The following is a 16,240-nucleotide window of genomic DNA, read 5'->3' on the forward strand; positions in this document are numbered from 1 at the left end:
CTGCGTTTAGAATGCATTTTAATTTAGCATCAACAACTTTGCCATTTCACTGCCTTCAGTACTCCACGTTGATTTGCATAGTTGTTGTTCCCAGGAGAACTTTTCCCACACCCATTGAACTATATATATATTATACACTGTGAGCCCTGTTAATATTTCTCACATCTAATAAAGTTTTCACGTCCCTCTATCGCTGGCGCAGTGCCATCAAAAGTTGCTGCTTTCCACTATCAAGTGGAGCATTACCTGCAAGGATATTTTCCCTCCATCACTGCCATTTTCCCCACATTTTCCTTTCATCTAATACGCTTAATCAAATGTTTATCTTTGCAGAGTGAGAGGGATGGGGCGCTACTGATTTTTTCTCATTTATTTTCGTGCACATAGATTATGTAAATTTTACTACTTTCACTTCGACATTTTCATTATGTTCAACCCATAGACAGAGTCACCTCCTTTCCATTTTCCTTCGCGCCAAGCTGGTGAAAAATGGCGCGCTCGTTTCAAGCTGAGCAGAAAGAAAAGACAGCTGGCGAAAAAATGCTCAGTGAACGTATTTAAAATACTTGCACATAATTTATTTTCGCGCGAATACAAATCATTTCATTTTCGTGCCAGTCACGATGGAAAAGTGTAGCATATCTTAGGGCGCCAAGGCATTAAGACCGTGCACGGTCGTGGAACCATGATGATGATGATGGCTATATAACATTAGCTGCAGGCGCAGGCCGAGTCAACCTCTTCAGCAAATAGTGACTCCGTGTGCTAAAAGTAAAATGAAAATAAAGTGTAGCCCAAAAAAGGGACGTGCTCATACACAAGCACCCACAGACTACAACGCAATGAATATGTAAAACGTGGGATAGGAAGAGGTTGAGTATACTTGAAAAGGGAATGGAATCTGTCTTAGAAGGGGAACTATTCTAGAAAGTCTGGATAAGAAAATAAATGGTACGGTTTTGCGTGAAACAAAAAATATATGTGGCTGAAAAGAATTAAAATTTACTTACCATGTTTCCCAATAATTAAGTTACTTTTGATTACTTTTTCCAGAAAAACGTACTGAAAGTGTAAAAAATTTCACTTGCCACTGAATACAGTTTCTCTTGAATGAAATTCCAAGAGGAAATACTTAAGTCTTAAGCTGTGCTTAAGCTGTCAAATATAACGGGTGTTTTTTTTAGAGGTATAGAACTTTAAGTTGGCATTACTGTTCAAGATGGCGACCGATTTAACAGCTGTCAAGTGATTTATTCTCAGTTTGGTTTGGCAATTCGTCATGCGTGCTTACAAAATCCAACTCGTGCAAGAATTGAAACCAAACGATCATCAAGCAAGGCGTAGATTCGTCGAATGGGCCCAAAACGAGATTGCTGTTGTTCCCGATTTTTCATAAGCCTCCAAGATCTTGTGATTTAACACCGCTAGACTACTTTTTGTGGGGCTATGTAAAGTCATTGGTCTATGCGGATAAGCCACAAACGCTAAACCATTTGGAAGACAACATTCGCCGTGTTATTGCCGATATACGGCCAAATATGTTGGAAAAAGTCATTGCAAATTGGACGTCCAGATTGGACTACATCCGAGCCAGCCGTGGCGGTCATATGCCAGAAATCATATTTAAAATGTAATGCCACAAGATTATCTTTCATGTCAATAAAATTCATGTCAATCGAATAATCCATCGTTGTTTTATTGCAATTTAAAGTTCTATACCTCTAAAAAAAACACCCTATACTATGCTCACCATTTAACACCTAAATCACCGTGGATACCTCATATTGGCTGATTTGTCCGTGATCAACCGTGTCCTTCTCTTAATGCTAATTAGCATAGTGAACGTAATATGAAGAGTTTACCGGGAAATGCCAGGGCTCACTGAGCGTATGCGTAATTAAATTTCATGTGCGAGAAAGTGGAACAAAATGTGTCACAAACGAAACCAGGTTGTCTGCAAGGTGTAAGTAAAACTAGAGCACAAGTGTTCCATGCAAATTTGCATTTTACTTAAGCTGTCTTTAAGAAGGAAGCTGTGAGAGGCTAAGTGATTGGAAAATCCTACGAGCGGGTCAAAGTTTAGCGAAACACACATGCATATATAAGCCAACAAATCAATGTCAAACACAGTGCCTGTGTAATAATACCCTTATCTGTTATCTTATCAATCCATTGGGAGGACTCCCGCCATCCGCTTTTGTTGAACAAGCTTCAACAAATGTCTGGCAGTTGGACAGCCGGCAGTGACACTAATTGCTTGACCTTTTTCCTTTGTGGCCCGCCATTGTTGACCTTTGAACGCGGCTCGCATTTGCATAGAACACCGAAACCACCGAGACCACTGACCCACCAACATTGACAAGGCAGCCGTGTTGACATGGATAAACCACTTGAAGTCAAGTGCACACAAGCCAAGTCGAAGGCCCAGGCCATCCAAACCCTTCCACCCTCTCCCAATAAAAAACCTTAGGAAAATCCATTAGAAATTTGCGCCAAAAAAAAAAAATACAGCAACGGTGGAGTTAAAAGAGTCAGTTGGTGGAAATAAAGTTAAAATAAATGTTGTTGCAACCGCTCTGTCTGCGGTGGGAGAAAAGTTTTGCGGCTTGGCTTACAAGAGTCGGGTATGAAGTTTGTATTGTAGCTCATAAAAGATTGTTACATTTTGAGTCCCATAGATTTGTGAAAAACAACTGAAGCTAAGTGATGGTTATAAGAAATTCTTTTTACGTATTAAAAGAAGTGATCTTAATACAATTAAAAAAAAAACATTTTTCCTATATAATTTTAAATATCTTAAGCTCGTTCTGCATAGAACTACTGTTCACGGGAGTTTTCAAAACTTCGCCCAAGGGTTTATGAACTTATTCCGCTTCCAGAGCGTCTCGACGTCTTCCACTTTTAACCCAGCGATTGTAATTCTAATAAGCCAAGTAACTCTGCCAGCTAAGTTGCATTCACATCCTCTTAACCCTCTTCTGGTCCTGTTCCCATCGCTGAGCAACGTGAGCGGCAGCTGCTGGCGACAATATGCATGGCACTTATTGCCACTTCAGTTGGCATGGGAACCAGGCTAATAGAAGGGGCCACCCTCAGTGCACCGTGCCCCCAGATATACCTTACACCTCACTCACCTCGAAAAACCGCTCAAGGTACACCTGCAGAGCTTCGGAAAATTTTATTTGCTCAAGCTGAAGCAAAGTTCTGCACAAGGAGCAACAGAAGCTGGAGCTTCCTTGTCGTCCTGGTGACACTTTTGGTTTTTATGCTGCAGAGTTCTTCTCTCTTCAACACTATAAAAAATTAGAGTGTATTTTGCATAATAATTTGTTAAATTACCTTATAGGCATAAAAAGCAGAACTAACTAAAATTTTAATAAACCACATGTTTTTTTTAATGATTTTCTATATATGATTTTAAATTTGGGTGCACTGGCTTGCAGTGGGAATTTTTTGCCCCCGGAAATCTCGACTTGTGAATGCAAAAAAAGAGTGTAAAAAAGCTAAAAAGCATAAAAAGTGTGGAAGAGTGAAGCATACAGTGGGAGCCGAGAAATTGTGGCCATAACTTGGTGGGAAATGCTGAGAAAAGGGGAAAATCCAGCCGTGTCCAAAAATCTCGGCAGGTGTGGCTCACATGCACGTGTTGCACCATTGCAGTTCCACAAGCTGTTTCTTTGCCTAGTGCAACGGGCATATTAAATTTACCCCATTTCTGGGGCAGTTGATGTTGTTTTTGGCTGAGAGCATCATAACCCCAAAGAATCCGCTTGAAATTTATGCACTTGTGGGACTTTTATGCTGCTCTTGCCCTTACCTTTGCCCTCTGTCTACTTGGTTTTCCTCTATATTCTCACTTTTTATTTTGTTTTATTCTCGCATTTTTATTGGCCGCATTAAAATTTTGTGGCACCTTGATATATGAATATGTTTGCCATGCTTTTAATAAATTTATTATTGCAGAGAATATATATAAATGAACGGAGATGGCAAGGATAAAGAAGTGCAAATACAGAGACTACCTGAAGATCTAGTGAGTGAGACATAAATTTAAATGAGAGCTAGGACTATCTGTGCTTATATAAAATATGGCTCGTAGCCTTGTACTTTCACGGCGTTTCAGATCCTTAAAGCTCTTCTTGTCACATTATTATAAACTTGCCCTCCTTTACTTATTACCCCCACCAAAAGCTCATGGTCACTCGCAGGCGATTGTTCTGCTATTACTTGACCCTATTCGCCCTTTCAACAATAAAAATGTATTTGTGCTTACATCCAAAAGTGGTCACACAAGAGTGCAACATATGAAAAAGAAAATACAGTTCTGGTGCTTAACTGTGGAAATTTTAAACAAATTTTTGCACATTTCCTGTTAGCCATTGTTTTTATTGTATTTGTTGGACCTGCAGCTTGACACAGTTTTCAGTCACACCCATTTATTTACAATGTCAACGAGGGAAACAGCAGGAGCAGAGTGTGAAAAACCCATGGCAGGCTGAGCCTTTGTTGCTCTCGGAAAAGCCTTGTATGAATAGCCCCCAAGCCATCAAATTTGCATGCAATTTTCAGTACAGAGAAAATAGAGAAACGGGGTGCAAATAAGCTTAACCAAAGGTGCAGGGAATAGGAGACTGTTGGTTAACGACTGACCTTGTGAGAAGACCTTGAACAATCCCAACAAAGGACCCAGACATTCCCAATCCATGAACTCCCACGCCCATTTGCTGTTCCCCAGTAACCGAGTAATTTCTGTGGCTAATTAGTACGCAATTTGGGGGAGGAATTATTTGAGAGTTGGGGTAATTCGTTGAATTTTACAGCACCCTGAAAATTGTTCCCCACGCTACAGAGGTCATCGAAAAAGTCAAGCTATTCCTATCTGAAGTAAGAAAAGGCTTGTCAATAATTCCCAGCACGACAAAATGTCAGTTCTTCAATAGGGAATATATTTATTTAGTTCACCAAAAAGTTAATGAATACAAGTAAGAAATAATGAAATAAAATTTAAGAATATAGGAAAAAAAAAGACTTCGGGTTACTGAAAACAAAAAAATATTTCTTTTTTTTCACATCGCATAATTCACTCCAGCTAGGGATTACTGCAAGTTTCACCGTGCTTGGTAACTTGTGTTTTATTGAATTTTAATTTGCACTTTGTGGCTTGCGGTCAAAAGTGGCCTCGCCCAGCCTTGCCCAGCCACGCCCCTTTGCTTGGACTCCCACTCAAGACATCGCATCGCTTTGATTTTTTTCGGATTTTCTTTCCGCTTTTCTAGCCTCTGTGGGTTTTCCTGCTGGGCTGCTCGTTTGCCAAAAACCGCAGAGCGTGTGTGAAAATTGAAATGTCACCAGCTCACTATCGAGTGTGGAGTTTTTCCATGCCCCCTGCAGACGCCTCTCGGAACCAACTGCAATGTCGTGCTTCGCTTTTCTGGTTGTCTGCTGCTGACAGTCATTGACAACTCTGAAGTTGCCCGATAGCGGGCGGGTTGGGGGCGGAAAATGCGGTGGAAATGGGCTAGGAAAAACGGCGAGGGGGGTACTGCAGCATTGCACGAAAGCAATGTTGCATGGCGGTCTGCACTTAGTGCTGACTCAACGCAATATAAGTTCTTATTTGCCAACAGACTTCACTGGAGAATTTGTAATGGGGAATCCCGATATTTGGTGCTCTACTTGGATTACAGCGGACTGCTCAGTAAATGCAAAACTCAATTATGGGACAAGGATTAAAAGCAAAGAACTTTCAACAACAGACGGAAATGTTTAAAATTCTTAGAACATTTCAAGTCTAAAAACGAAGAAGTAGGTTTCGAAGAAGAACCTACATTAGTCAATATCTCTTTAAAATTTCAGTACATCTACAACCTCTTGTCAGATTTGATTTGGGAATCCAAAAACAATAAAAGAGAGCCAGTTACTTGACCAAATCAAATTTTTTACTACTTGCTGTTGGCCATGACAAACTATTGGCTACTTTTGCGGGGTTTTTTCTACTATCCGAGGAAATCCCTTCTTGGCTCATTTAAGTTCGTTATGGCCGAACCACATACTTTGGATTTTTTAAGTCAGCCACTTGCATTAGACTCCTCTATAAGCGAACCCCCGCTGACTTTCACATTTTCCGCTGCTTTTTAGCACAAATCCTTTTTATTCCTTTTCTTTGGGAGTTTAAAACGTTTTCGACAGGATTTAGTTGCATGACTTTTTGCTTTTAGCATTTCACCCGACAAACCTCAGAGACCTCCCCCCCATCCCGACCCGAATCTCTAACTAACTGGACTCCAACTGCCCGACGGGCTGAATATCAGCTGGGCAGCTCCTCGATTCCCTGGACCAAACACGTACCCCCGTGGCCGGACGTGCACGGAATTTTCAAATACAAATACTAAACATGGCCGCATTTTTAGCCAAACCCACACGGGCAGCCCCAAATCCCCCTTGGAAATTCCATTTTAGTTTAGTTTTTGTAGTTCGAAAATATTTCGGATTGGTTACAATTTGTTTTGGCCGTAGGTTCCTGCCTGAATGGAAACTATTTTGTTTGAGCTAAAAGTTTGTTTTCCTCGAATTTCTAAAAAATATTTTTGCAAAGTAAATCGATGATGCAAATAATTTTCTGTGTTTAGTTGAGAAAGTAATTGTTTTAAAGTTGTTTCTCTAAAAATGTTGTACCTCTGGAAATATTTTTGTAGGGCAACAAAATGTGTTGTTCAAAGGATATTTGCTTGATTTTAGCTAAGTTCGATACAAAATATTATATACTAAAATTGTAAAAGTCAGTCTTGCGTATCTTTAATCTTTACCAATTTTTACTTACTGCTTACTAAATTATCTTATAGCTTTCTTGAATTTAATGCCGACAATGTACGCATGAATTTCACCAGCTTCTTGCCTACCTTGGTGTAAAAAATTAGCTTAGCGGCAGTAATAAGTTTTCCATCTGCAGGAGTCTCCTCTTTTTGGGTTACAAAGACATGTTGACACTTCGCAGGACAGCGCCAAGTAACCCACTTTACGAATGCAAAAGAGAGAAAGAGAGAGCGATAAAGAAAGAGAGAGGGGATAGGATGTGCAAGAGAGAGGGGACGACTTCTGGCCCACGCCATTTGCTCGCCTTTGTTTGCGGTGAAACTTTTGCAGCAGCTTTTGTTAATTCGGTCAATATTTGCGGACGCACGAAATAAAAACGAAAACTCAGCGAAAAAACTTGTAGCCAAAGTACAACAAGCAAGAGGAGAAAAATACTAAAATAAGAGCAGTTCCTACATATTTAACCCCTTAATGTTAGTTGGGTTAAAGTTTTCCCACAGCATACCAGAATGTCAAAAAATACTTATTCGCAATTTGTATATGCCTGGAGCAACAGTTTCAGTTGTGTCCACCTGGATCATGCATTATTCATGGGAAACGCAAATTTCTTTACGCGTATTTCATTAAGGTAACCCCAATACCCCAATAGCCAAATAGTTTTTCACCTGCATGCGGCAAGTGCTTTTGAGTCCTTATGCAAATAGCGAGTGGTAATAAAATACCGTATATGGCAAAGAAAAACTCCCAAATGGTATGAAGGTATTTCTGGGGGATTCCCAGTATTCCACCCCTTTGGCGTTAATTGCGATTCGAGTTGTTTACCCAACTTACCTCCTGTTTAGTTGGGCCTCACGCTCCAGTTCTCCAGTTCTCCAGCTCTGCAGTTCTCTGGTTCTCCGATTCTTTTCTCAATTTTTCCTTTCTCTGCCGAGCTAATTCTGAAAGCAACAACAGGGAAAAGTTTTTTTATTTCGGCGTTAGTTAAATTTGTTGAAAATTATTTGCTTTTCCTGTTGTTGATGGAGGGAGAATTCTGGAATGGTCTGGTTTTGCTTTGGTTGCTTCCTCGAGGAGCCTTAAGTTAATTAGTTGAATTTGTGTTGAAGAGTTTTCTGTGTGAGCAGGGGAATTTTTCTCAGTTTAATTTAGTGGATGCAAAACTTGTGTCTGGATGGGGAAACTAAAGCCGACGAATGCTGCAAGAATGCTGGATGGAATTCTCTTAAGGAGCTGGGGTCCAAAGTGATTTGTTTCGCTCTATCGCAAACTTAGAATAAGATTTCAGAGAACCATTGCACGTATTTGGAGGTTTCTTGCAACAAAAGCTATGAAGGCAATAGCGAAAATATTTTTCACAATTGGACGCAAAATTTTTAAAATGATTAAAAAATAGTATATATAATATTACCATACATGTTTTGTAAATATTGAACGTTCGGTTTGCATCTACTATTTGGCTAGTAAGGGAGTTTTTTATTGAATATAATTTTCTATATTTCCACAACAATTCCGCCCCAACTTTTGTAGGCGAAACCAAGAAATTTACATAAATCAACTCCCTTGGCCAACACTTGCTATCTGTTTACGCTTTTTCCTTGGCTTTTACGCCGCGCTCGCTAGCTTGTTTTGTTAGCCAATTTTCAATGTTGGCTTCTGGTTTGCTGGCCACAACAAACAACTGACCATAAATAATCAAATCTTATACACAATCTGCAAACAGATTTTGCGTTTCTAATAAATTTCACTTTGCAAGCACACAACAAAAAAATATAACCCCGAAAAGAAGCCAAGGAGTGGGCGGGGCAAACACTTTTTGCGTCAGCAGACCAAAAAAAAAGGGGAAAAATAGATGTATAAAAATATATATTTATGCCTGGGCAGTTTAGAATGTATGAGAGATCTCGGGTATATACTATAGAAGGAATATCTATGTGTGTTACGCATACACATATGTACATCTATTTACTGCTTTCTGCCTATATTGGGTATAAAAGTAGCCCCGGAACACTACAAGAGACGGGCAGCCACAACAAATTATGGTCCACTGAGTTTTCTTAACGATTTTTCTTTCACTATTCGGTGTCTCCCAATATTTATCTGCCTCCACGTGTGTCCTTTTTGTCAAGGACACATATATTTGGTGCGAAAATGTGGTTAGAAGTCAATAACACAATAAAAACGTTGACATTGAAGGTCGCTGAGAAATGGCTGCTGGAGACACATGAAACCGCACGGCGGTAGGTCCCAGAAAATTTATGAAAATTGTCTGCACTGCCAGTCCTGAGAGCCATCCGAAATCGTGGTTATGGGAGTTTCGGCTCGCGAACAAACTTTCATTGCATAACAATAGGCGCAATGGCGAACCGCAATCCGCATTTAAATATAAATACCTGCAGCCAGAGCCGCAGGCCAAAACAAAAACACCGAAACCACAAATAAAAAGAAAAATGGGAGAACAAGTGAAAAGTTTTCTGCGTTTTCTGCGTTTTCTGCGTTTTCTGGCCATGTAATGAAAGTCCAGGCATTTTCCATCTCGTTTTCCAGGAAAAGTGGCTCGTGGTCGCTGGCACGTGAAAGAAAAAGTGCAGGTGGTTTTCATTCCCGCTTCCCATTTTTTCCACACCCACGGCAGAATAAATAAACTTCAACTTTTTGGCGGCCGCAATTTCTGTTTCGGCATCTTTTTCCCTTTGGCCCAGTAAGAGAAATAGCTAAAATTGCGGCAGTGCGAAAGTGTAAAGCAACAAATACAAATGGCACAGAAGTGGGCTAAAGCGAAATAAGCCACAGAAATGGAAATACGAAATTTTCGCTTTTCTTCCTTGTTGTATGTATAAATTTATATTATTTTCAACAATCAAGTGGGTGGAAAAATGCTGTTAAGCTTAAAAACTGCGGCGCCCCCAAGATGCGAGAGTAATTGAGAACAAATAAATACAAGTGGTCTGTGTGGGAGGAAAGTCGAGGAAAAGTGGGCGAAATAAAGATAAAAGCAAACAGGCACAGCTGAATAATGCGGGGAATCAAACGAAATATGAAAGCATGAGTAATGAAATGAACGCATTAAAGAGGAATTCTTTTAAAGAAGATAGCAAATAAATCAATGACATTCCACAAAGACACTCTTGTTTCAGCTCCCCACTCAGAGAAAAAAGCACCTTACCTTTATTTAAATGAAACAATTAAGTTTATAAGCCGTATTTATTATGTTAAAAATGTTGTATGTTTTAAAAATAAAGAAAAAGTGCTTTTGTACTTATCTTTCCTTTTTAACGGAATAAAACCTTTCGACTGATCGTCTTCAAATTTCTACTGCAGCTTGACAAGTTTTGCAGCAGAAATTAAAGTTTCGTTTTCCGCTGAGAGGAAATCTTAAAAGTTTTCTTCTAGTTGGGCCACTTGACTCCCCCTCGCTTGCAGCTTATTTAGTTTTTTCTTCAATCAAATTAAGTGGAACAACTTCTGGGAGCCACAGATTTATTTACATGTTTGCTTTCTGCCAGTTTATCCGTTTTCCCATTTTCTCACCCATCCTGACGCTACTGGCTCTGATAAGGTTTACAATTTGCTCCCAATTTGCTTTTCCACTTTTCCCAACTCACACACACATAAAGATAGACTGGAGCCTGCTGCTCAATTTCATTTTTACGCTCACCAATTTCAGTTTTGCTTCGCTTTTCAGTGCTGTTTTTCCTGCTTTCTGTCTTTTATTTACTTTCTTTTCGGGTTTATAGTTGGTTCATTGTTGCCCTCTTTCCATTTCTCACATTCCATCTCTATCTGTTTTAGGTGGGTGATGATGCTGACATAAATCTATGATGTATTGCCTTGCTGCTGTTGGACGGATACATTTTCAGCTCGACTCTTGACGCTCAGTTTTATGCGTTAAAATCCGTTCGTTCTCGCCGGCGTTTTGCCCTTAAAGCTGCTTGGGTTCTAAATCAAATCAAAAGCCTGATGTCCCCTTTTTGGCATTTTTTGAGGGCGTGTCGTCTGATGGTACAAAAGTCATTATGGAACAAGTGTTTGCCGCTTTCCCAGCGGACACTTGAGCATAATTAATGTGACGCCACGCCCACAGCCCGCCTCCAAAACAGGAAATGGCAACCGGAATAGATCCTCCCGCCTAGGGACTTCAGCCTCCGCTTCCCGCACTATTTTTCTCACTTAAATGAAACTCTGATGCAATTGTCGCTCCCAAATTAATTTGTATAATTTTACAGTCGCATTTGGTTGATGAGGGGAAGTTCAGTGAAAGTTTGGTAGCACAAACGGGGAAGAGGAAACCGAAACTTATTCCCATGGGTTCCAGGACCTCGGAGAATTCAAATGAAGTTTGGTGGCACCAAAAGTATGCAATTATTTTGTAGGCCAACAAAGAAAATGAGAAAGAGACTGGGAAGAGTAAATATAAGCAGGTAACAGCTCAAGCTCAGGAAGTCAAAAAACAAAATTTAGTTAATGCAAAGAAATAATAAATATACAACGTTAACCCGGAATAACATATTTAAAAGCGGTTTCTGGACCAAGAATATGCAGCCATTAATCTCTTCAATTAATTACTGAACTGCATGCCATTATCAATCGCTTTCAGCAGATACTCCGTCGTCCACTTTCAGCGTGATTAATATTTAATAGGAAACGCCCGGCACTTTTAACTATCTCCTGCAGCTCTCGACTTACCCTGCCGACCACCTATCAATTGCAATCAAGATGTAAATGCAGTTCCTGGGAAACTCGGGGAAAAAGTGGCAAGTGGCAAGTGGAAAGTGGAAAGTGGCAAAGGGGCAGCGGATAGAAAGTCGATGTTGCAACACTTGATTGACTTTCACAGCGCATTTATTTTGAAGCCTTCCTGCTGCCGTTGGCCGCAAAGCCAACTTTTCAACGACTTGGCTTAACTTTAAACTGCAGCAATGGGTAAAAATAAAAGAATTCGTGGCTCACACACACACTCTTAAAATCCTGAAACTTTGCTGAAAGTAAGTTTCCCACCCAGAAAGCTAGGAGCTGTGGACTAGATGGAGCTAAGTTATTTAGTGCAGGTCTAGATACCTGACTATCCATTGAAACTAACAGATCCCAATAAAAAGGAAAAAACGAAAAATATATAAAACCGCATGGCAATAAAATGAAATTCCCTGAGATTTCTCCTTTGTCTGGCTGCGCTACTTGCAATTGCAAATTGATAAATACATTTCCTGCGGCAAAATAGAGTAGTTTTATATATCTCTACATTCATCAGGTGAGCCCATTTTCCACTCAACAAAAAAACCTGATGTAAATAATGTTAGCTTTGTAATTTAAAACAAACACATAAATCACACAATTTGTTACAGACTTTAAAGTAACATATAATTACCTTCTAAAATTTATATTGCGGCTTATAATTGTTTATCAGAAAAACATTCAACTGTTTAAGTGAACTGAAGTGAAACAGATTTTTTACTTTAAAACTATAATCTTGTTACATTAAAGTTCTCACTTTCTTAAAGTAATATATTTTTCCTCACTGCAAGTAAAACCTACCAGACCAGCTTTGTAAAGTGTGAGCACGTTTTACCCTCATGATTTGGTATGCTTCGCCGATTTGTTTCGTTGTGGGTGAGTTACACTCTGGTTGACTTTCCCGCTTTTCCGCAGCGTACTCGACATGTACCCTTTTTTTCCCGCTGACCTAATTTACGGCGCTTTCGATCGGGGCGCGACACATGTGTTTCTCTGGGTTTTGCCCCGAGTTCGTATCCCTTATAGGCAGGCTCCTTTATCCTTGGCCCTGCCGTCGATTTTTATTGCTGCGGCTTGGCCTTTTTCCCCTCGATTTCCCCCCCACACCCCCTCGGCAGTTGTTTTGAAGTTTTGCATAGCATAGTTTCGGATTTTCCGGACCTGTCTCGCTCGTTTCTTTGGGAAACTTTCGGAGAACATAAATCACCAGAGCATAGTTATACCCGTTACTCGTAGAGTAAAAGGGTATACTAGATTCGTTGAAAAGTATGTAACAGGCAGAAGGAAGCGTTTCCGACCATATAAAGTATATATATTCTTGATCAGGATCAATAGCCGAGTCGATTTGGCCATGTCCGTCTGTCCGTCCGTCTGTCCGTCTGTCCGTCTGTCCGTCTGTCCGTCTGTCCGTCCGTCTGTCCGTCTGTCTGTCCGTATGAACGTCGAGATCTCAGGAACTACAAAAGCTAGAAAGTTGAGATTAAGCATACAGACTCCAGGGACATAGACGCAGCGCAAGTTTGTCGAATCATGCTGCCACGCCCACTCTAACGCCCACAAACCGCCCAAAACTGCCACGCCCACACTTTTGAAAAATGTTTTGATATTTTTTCATTTTTGTATTGGTGTTGTAAATTTCTATCGATTTGTCAAAAAAAATTTTGCCACGCCCACTCTAACGCCCACAAACCGCCCAAAGCTGCCACGCCCACACTTTTGAAAAATGTTTTGATATTTTTTCATTTTTGTATTAGTCTTCCAAATTTCTATCGATTTGCCAAAGAACTTTTTGCCACGCCCACTCTAACGCCCACAAACCGCCCAAAGCTGCCACGCCCACACTTTTGAAAAATGTTTAGATATTTTTTCATTTTTGTATTAGTCGTCTAAATTTCTATCGATTTGCCAAAAAACTTTTTGCCACGCCCACTCTAACGCCCACAAACCTGCACTTCTACTAGCTGAGTAACGGGTATCAGATAGTCGGGGAACTCGACTATAGCGTTCTCTCTTGTTTTCATTTCAAGTTTTATTTTTGTGGTGCTTCGGTTTTTTCCTCTCCTGGCTCCTAACTAATTGTGTCGGCATGTGTGCTGTTGGTCTCACTTCGGACTGGCTTTAAATTTATTGTTTGCCCAGAGAAAAGTGTCAAATGCAGACGATTTTCACAATCGGATGATGAATGATAAATTGTGGTATCCCCTTTCCCCCGACAAACTACATGCTACACGAACTGCACTTTTGCAACTAATTATGTCCGCTCATTATTAACCCCGCTGTCGAGTCAACAAGAAAAGTCATTCTTGACATCCAGAAAAGGGAAAGGAAACGGGCAGTAGAAAAAACCAAGGTGAGAATAAATTTTACTCACTTAAGCAAATTTGACAGACAGGTTTTCCATTAGCAAACATGCTTTTGTCATTTGCGCAAATTAATGCATGACAGTTGGGGAACAGTAGTGACGACGGGAAACGAGGGGCTTACAAAAAGCAGATGCTGCTTATTTGGGTAGCTCTTAGGGAAGGTCAACTGTATGTGCTGGCCTCGGCCTTTTATCATTTATTGTCTCGGGAAAACGAGGAAACGAGTCCTTGAGTCGATGTACCAAAAATATGAGGGAAAAAGAAATTTTTCAAAACTTTACATTCTTATATTAGCTTCCTCCACTTTAAAACAAAGAGGACTAATTATACCCGTTACTCGTAGAGTAAAAGGGTATACTAGATTCGTTGAAAAGTATGTAACAGGCAGAAGGAAGCGTTTCCGACCATATAAAGTATATATATTCTTGATCAGGATCAATAGTGGAGTCGATCTGGCCATGAGGAAGGGTCTGTCCGTCTGTCCGTCCGTATGAACGCTGAGATCTCAGGAACTACAAAAGCTAGAAAGTTGAGATTAAGTATACAGACTCCAGGGACATAGACGCAGCGCAAGTTTGTCGATTCATGTTGCCACGCCCACTCTAACGCCCACAAACCGCCCAAAACTGCCACGCCCACACTTTTGAAAAATGTTTAGATATTTTTTCATTTTTGTATTGGTCTTGTAAATTTCTATCAATTTGCCAAAAATCCTTTTTTTACGCCCACTCCAACGCCCACAAACCGCCAAAAACTGTCAGAGTTGAAGACACTCCTTCGCACTTCCACTAGCTGAGTAACGGGTATCAGATAGTCGGGGAACTCGACTATAGCGTTCTCTCTTGTTTTTTTTTGTAAAAAAGCCTACATGTTTTAGGTAATTAACATGCCCCGAAAGTGTATCTTGCGATATATGTTGTTTTCTTGGAACTCTTAAAACTTAATTATACACCACTTAAGGCTTTAACCTTTACATTACATTTCTGCATCAGTATCAACTCATTTCATAGTATGTCGCCGACTTTGATTTCGGCCCACTTTAGACATTCAATTACCATTGAACCATAAACCATAATTGAAAGATCAAACGCTCAACACACACGCCGAATGCACACTCACCAAGGCACCCTAAAACAGTGTGTGTGTGTATGTGTTTGGTTGTGGCTTTTCCAGCTTGCCACATTTGTCGCAACTGATAAAAGTCCAACATACACACACAATACAAATGGACAAAAGGCAAAACTGAGCCAGGGCGTAAGCGAAAAATGTGCAGAGCGCAAATAAATTACAACAATAATGACGCCAAACATGATAACAACAAATGGCAATGGGGGTTTAATGGTGGATTTGCAGGGGTGTAACGGACGGGGGGGATTTCTCCCAGAGCTGCAGGGGACAGGCGATTGTTATTGATCATCGCAATATTTTGCGCATTAAGCAGACGCAAGTCAAGCCAAACATATGCAGCAGACAGTGACGAAATCGGAGGATGGCTAAAAATATGTGAATAGGGAGACTTTCACCTAAACAATGCCACATACTTTGTATAAAAACTTCCAGCGTTTTTATTCATTTTTAAAGATATTTATTTCTTTATATCGTTATAAATTAAACACAAAACTAATTTAAAATATCCATTTATAAAATGTTTTATATAAATATGAAAAATTGATGATATGTATTTTATTTTTGAGACTATATTTTAATTACAAATATTTTTGCCAGTGCAAAATTGCTCGTCATGTCTTTTTATCCATTTGACTTGTTTACGCAAAAAGCCAAGGGATTCAGGCTGAGCAAAAGGATAACATTGTGAGGGCAGCCATTCAAAGTCCTGAAAGTCCTAAGCCATTAAAGCATATTAGTTTTCCACGCGGCCATATTGGGTGTCTGTGTGGGAGTCTGAGTCTGCCTCCCGTCCTTGTATTTCTATTTATTTTTGGGGCATTTTTGTTTACGCTTGACTGCACAATAAAAGTTTTGAAAAAGGGATTGACAATGTTGTTGCTGCTGCTCTTCTTGTAGTTAACGCCATTTTGGATTTGCATTGCCATTCGTTGTCTGTTTTTGTTGCTGCTTGGTTTTTGCGGTTTTTACGACACGAAAACCCGTTTAACATGCAACAGTTTTGCACGCTAATCGGCTCACATCGCGTATACGCAATATATTTTGGAGCTTACACTAAATCAATTTAAATGGCACGGAACAAGGCACGATTACAACTGATAGAACTTTAAAAAGATCAAGTGCAAGACTTAAAAATGTAACAGTTTTTTAAAAACCAACGTTTTTGTTTTTAAATGGAAATGGCATAATTAAACGCTTTTCCTTAAATA

At 40.0% G+C, this 16,240-nt stretch overlaps 1 protein-coding gene across 1 annotated transcript in view; it reads right to left on the bottom strand.

The window, feature by feature from the left end:
• LOC120444666 overlaps positions 1–16,240 on the bottom strand; it is a 118,158-nt gene that overhangs the window by 79,812 nt on the left and 22,106 nt on the right. Inside the window, exon 3 of the mRNA XM_039624512.1 lies at positions 7,645–7,751. The gene's annotated coding sequence lies outside the window, so the exon portion shown is untranslated. The remainder of the gene's footprint in view (positions 1–7,644; positions 7,752–16,240) is intronic.

Source organism: Drosophila santomea, chromosome 2R (genome assembly GCF_016746245.2).
Source record: "Drosophila santomea strain STO CAGO 1482 chromosome 2R, Prin_Dsan_1.1, whole genome shotgun sequence".
Taxonomy (NCBI): domain Eukaryota; kingdom Metazoa; phylum Arthropoda; class Insecta; order Diptera; family Drosophilidae; genus Drosophila; species Drosophila santomea.